The following is a 6,000-nucleotide window of genomic DNA, read 5'->3' on the forward strand; positions in this document are numbered from 1 at the left end:
TTTTTTGTTTTTTTTTTTTTTTTGTCTTTGTGTAATGTTTAAAGGGACCCTCTAGTGTGAGAGCAGAGTGGGGTTTTCTCGGATTTCGGGGCCTCTCTGGTTCTAAATGTTCTGACTCTGTTTATGTGTCTATATGTATTTACTTTAAAATACAGGCAGAGAGAAGCTCTCAGCTATCTCTCAGACCTGCTATTCTCTATGTTCTGATTGATCAATCTTCTTTCCATTCTCTCTTTTCAAAATTAGATCTTTTTCCCCAAAACTCATGATTGGCACCAAAAAAGGAGATTTTCCTGAGAATGTTGTTTTTGGAGGAGAAGGGGTTCTATTATCTCTTTTCTGGTCTGATTGACTAATAGAATTTTATTTACTGATTTGGGAAATTATACTTATAAGGGACCTAGAAGAAATTGAAATTGTCCCTAAAATTATTTTTTGGACTGGTCTTAATTGGCACGATAAATATATATAAATAATATAATATAAAAAAGTTTTTGGGGTGAGCAAGGAATGATAAACAGTAAAGGTAAATAATCAGTGCATACTACCTTGATATCTCAAAATGTGAGGAATCTCCAACTCCTAGAACATCATTTTGTCAGTGAGGATAGAAAGCTCTCTTAAGTTAGAGCATTGAGAAGTTAGAATAGCACTGACACAGATAAGAAGGAAAGGACAATAATTTAAGGTAATTTTGAATATGAGTTTGGAATTCAAAAGATTATTAAGAGAGCTATAAAGAAAATCTTGTAATCATAAAAAGGGATTTTAGAAACATCTGGTCTCAAGAAATTTTTATATATTACAGAGTTTTAGGGGGTAAAGGGAACATACATTAACTTGAATGTCTTACATATAATTACTAAACTTTATATAAGAACAGAGACAATTTTTTTGAAACTTTTAAGACTGTGTTACAATAGCAAACAATGAATGGATTTAAGTATCATCCATCACCTTTGTAAAGATTTGTTATAAGAAAACTGGAGAATACCTTGCCAATAAGGTTATATTTCTCAAGGTCTTTTGGCTCAGAGAGATTGTGAAAAGCTGTGCTCTTCCACCTAGTGTTGCTTAAAGGGAATATTTATATGTAAGATCAAAGTAACTTATTTAATATCTGTTATTTAAGAAAAAATTATATATGTATCCTGTAACCCTGGCACTGGTAAAAGTTTTACACTGGATTGTTTCAAATTATTATATATATATATACTTATATAGAGAAATCATAGAGAATCTTATTTTCTTTTTTTAATTTATTTTTATTAAAGATACTATTTGAGTTTTACAATTTCCCCCATTCTTATTTCCCTCCCCCTCCCCCCATGGAAAGCAATCTGTCAGTCTTTACTTTGTTTCCATGTTGCACCTTGATCCAAATTGGGTGTGATGAGAGAGAAATCATATCCTTAAAGAAGAGACAAGAAGTCTAAGAGGTAACAACATCAAACAATAAGATATCTGTTTTTTCCTAAATTAAAGGGAATAGTCCTTGAACTTTGTTCAAACTCCACAGCTCCTTATCTGGATACAGCTGGCACTTTCCTTTGCAGACAGCCCTAAATTGTTCCCAATTGTTGCACTGATGGAATGAGCCAGTGCTTCAAGGTTGAACATCACTCCCATCTTGCTGTTAGGGTGCACAGTGTTTTTCTGGTTCTGCCCATCTCACTCAGCATCAGTTCATGCAAATCCCTTCAGGCTTCCCTGAAATTCCGTCCCTCCTGGTTTCTAATAGAACAATAGTGTTCCATGAACAATAGTGTACCACAGTTTGCTAAGCCATTCCCCAATTGAAGGACATTTACTTGATTTCCAATTCTTTGCCACGACAAACAGGGCTGCTATAAATATTTTTGTACAAGTAATGTTTTTGCCCCTTTTCATCATCTCTTCAGGATATAGACCCAGTAGTGGTATTGCTGGGTCAAAGGGTATGCACATTTTTGTTGCCCTTTGGGCGTAGTTCCAAATAGCTCTCCAGAAGGGTTGGATGAGTTCACAGCTCCACCAACAGTGTAATAGTGTCCCAGATTTCCCACAACCCTTCCAACAATGGTCATTATCCTTCCTGGTCGTATTGGCCAATCTGAGAGGTGTGAGGTGGTACCTCAGAGAAGCTTTAATTTGCATTACTCTAATAATTAATGATTTAGAGCACTTTTTCATATGGCTATAGATTGCTTTGAGCTCCTCATCTGTAAATTGCCTTTGCATATCCTTTGACCATTTGTCAATTGGGGAAAGGCTTTTTGTTTTAAAAATATGACTCAGTTCTCTGTATATTTTTCAAAATGAGTCCTTTGTCAGAATTATTAGTTGTAAAGATTGTTTCTGAATTTACTACATTTCTTTTGACCTTGGTTACATCGGTTTTATCTGTGCAAAAGCTTTTTAATTTAATGTAATCAAAATCATCTAATTGGTTTTTGGTGATGTTCTCCAACTCTTCCTTAGTAATAAACTGCTCCCCTTTCCATAGAACTGACAGGTAGACTAGTCTTTGATCTTCTAATTTGCTTATAGTATTGTTTTTTATGTCTATGTCCTGTAACCATTTGGATCTTATCTTGGTAAAGGGTGTGAGGTGTTGGTCTAATCTAAGTTTCTTCTATACTAACTTCCAATTATCCCAGCAGTTTTTATCAAAGAGGGAGTTTTTATCCTGGTGGCCTGACTCTTTGGGTTTATCAAACAGCAGATTACTATAATCCTCTCCTGCTTTTACACCTAGTCTATTCCACTGGTCCACCACTCTATTTCTTAGCCAATACCAAACAGTTTTGATGACTGATGCTTTATAATATAATTTTAGATCAGGTAGGGCTAAGCCACCTTCTTTTGCACTTTTTTTCATTAAACTCCTGGCAATTCTTGACTTTTTATTTCTCCATGTGAATTTACTTACAATTTTTTCTAACTCATTAAAGAAATTTTTTGGAATTTTGATTGGTAGGGCACTAAACAGATAGTTTAGTTTTGTTAGAATTGTCATTTTTATTATATTAGCTCTACCCTTGATATTTTCCCAGTTATTTAAATCTGATTTAATTTGTGTGAGAAGTGTCCTAAAATTGTTTTCAAAAAGATTCTGAGTCTGTCTTGGCAGATAGACTCCCAAGTATTTTATATTGTCTGAGGTTACTTTGAATGGGATTTCTCTTTCTAGCTCTTCCTGCTGTTTCTTGCTAGTCGTATATAGAAATGTTGAGGATTTATGGGGGTTTATTTTATAACCTGCAACTTTGCTAAAATTGCTAATTGTTTCCAGTGATTTTTTGGATGATTTCTTGGGATTCTCTAGGTAGACCACCATGTCATCCGCAAAGAGTGAGTTTTGTCTCTTCCTTCCCAATACTAATTCCTTCAATTTCTTTTTCTTCTCTAATTGCTAATGCTAACATTTCTAATACAATATTGAATAGTAATGGTGATAATGGGCACGCTTGTTTCACCCCTGATCTTATTGGGAATGCCTCTAGCCTCTCCCCATTGAATATAATGCTTGTTGATGGTTTCAGATAGATACTGCTAATTATTTTAAGGAACAGTCCATTTATTCCTACACTCTAGTGTTTTTAATAGGAATGGATGCTGTATTTTGTCAAAAGTTTTCTCAGCATCTATTGATATCATCATATGATTTCTGATAGGTTTGGTGTTGATATAATTGAGTATACTAACAGTTTTCCTAATATTGAACCAACCCTGCATTTCTGGCATAAATCCTATTTGATCATAATGTATTACCCTAGTGATAACTTGTCGTAATCGTTTTGCTAAGATTTTATTTAAGATTTTTGCATCTATATTCATCAGGGAAATAGGTTTATAATTTTCTTTCTCTGTTTTAACTCTTCCTGGTTTAGGTAACAGCACCATATTGGTTTCATAGAGAGTTAGGCAGAGTTCCATCCTTCCCTATTTTCCCAAAGAGTTTATATAGAATTGGAACCAATTGTTCCTAAATGTTTGGTAGAATTCACTTGTGAATCCATCAGGCCCTGGAGATTTTTTTTTAGGGAGTTCAATGATGGCTTGTTGAATTTCTTTTTCTGAGATAGGGTTGTTTAGGTATTTAATCTCTTCTTCATTTAACCTGGGCAACTTATATTTTTGTCAATACTCATCCATTATACTTAGATTATCAAATTTATTGGCATAGTGTTGGGCAAAATAATTTCAAAATATTACTTTAATTTCCTCCTCATTGGTGGTGAGTTTACCTTTTTCATTTATGATACTAGCAATTTGGTTTTCTTCGTTCTTTTTTTTAAAATCAAATTGACCAGAGGTTTATCAATTTTATTGGTTTTTTCATAATACCAGCTTTTGGTTTTATTTATTAATTCAATAGTTTTTATTTTGATTTTATTAATTTCTCCTTTAATTTTTAGAATTTCTAATTTGGTATTTAATTGAGGGTTTTTGATTTGTTCTTTCTCTAATTTTTTTAGTTGCATGTTTAGTTCATTGATTTCCTCTTTCTCCAATTTATTCATGTAAGCATTTAGAGCCATAATATATCCCCCGAGAGTCACTTTGAATGAATCCCTTAGGTTTTGGTATGTTGTTTCATTATTATCATTATCTAGGATAAAATGGTTAATTCTTTCTATAATTTGTTTTTGGTCCAGTCATTTTTTAAAATGAGGTTATTCAGTTTCCAATTTGTTCTGGGTCTATATCTCCTTGACCCAGTATTGCATATGACTTTTTATTGCATTGTGTTCTGAGAAAGATGTATTCACTATTTCTGCCTTTCTGCAGTTGATCATTAGGTTTTTATGTCCTAGTACATGGTCAATTTTTGTATAAGTTCCATGTACTGCAGAGAAAAAGGTATATTTCTTTCTATTCGTGTTCAGTTTCCTCCATAAGTCTACCATATCTAATTTTTCTAACAATCTATTTACCTCAAGTTCTTTCTTGTTTATTTTATGATTTGATTTATCTAGATCTGAGAGCAGGAGGTTGAGGTCTCCCACTAGTAGAGTTTTGCTGTCTATTTCTTCCTGTAGTTCTTCTCCTCTAAGAATTTGGATGCTGTCCCACTGGGTGCATATATATTCAGTATTGAGATGACTTTATTGTCTATGGTACCTTTTAGGAGGATAAAGTTTCCTTCCTTATCTTTTTTAACGCTATCTATTTTTGCTGCTGCTTTGTCTGAGATAAGGATTGCTACCCCTGCTTTTTTTTTACTTCAGGTGAAGCAAAATATATTTTGCTCCAGCCTTTTACCTTTACTCTATATGTATCTTTCTGCTTCAAATGAGTTTCTTGTAAGCAACATATTATAGGATTTTGGTTTTTAATCCACTCTGCTATTTGCTTGCGCTTTAAGGGAGAGTTCATCCCATTCACATTCAAAGTTATGATTACTAATTCTTTATTTCCCTCCTTGCTATCTTCCCCCTGTTTGTATTTTCCCCCTTCCCCCCCCATCCATATTCTCAAGTATTTTGTTTCTGAATACCACCCCCTTCAGTGTGTTTGCCCTCCTATATCACACCCTCCCCTTTCTTTCCCCTTTCCCTTTTTCCCTTCCCTTCTTTTTGTTATTTCCCCTTTTCCCCCCACTCCCCTTCCCTTTCTTTGTCCCCCCTCCCCTTTTCCCCTTTTAATACTTGAAAGGTTAGATGTTTCATAAGTTAACTGAGTATGTGTAGGTTGACTTTAAGCCAAGTCTGATGAGAAGAAGAGTCAGGTGTTTCTCATCTGCTCCCTTCTTCCCTTCTATTACCATAGGTTTTTTGTACCTCTTAGTGTAATGAGGTTTATCCCATTCAATCCCCTCCCTCCTCCTGTCTCTTTCCTGTCCCCCTTTTTAAGGAGGTAGTGTTTTTTAGATCATTCTATCTAAGTCATGGAAAATTCTGAGTGTCTGTTCCTTCTAGTTCGGTATATTCTATTGAATAGAGTCAAAATTCCTGAGAGTTATTAGAGTCTTTCTCCCAAGTGGGGTTAAAGCCAGTTACATCCCATTAGATAGCA

The sequence above is a fragment of the Macrotis lagotis genome, chromosome X (genome assembly GCF_037893015.1).
Source record: "Macrotis lagotis isolate mMagLag1 chromosome X, bilby.v1.9.chrom.fasta, whole genome shotgun sequence".
NCBI classification, from domain to species: domain Eukaryota; kingdom Metazoa; phylum Chordata; class Mammalia; order Peramelemorphia; family Peramelidae; genus Macrotis; species Macrotis lagotis.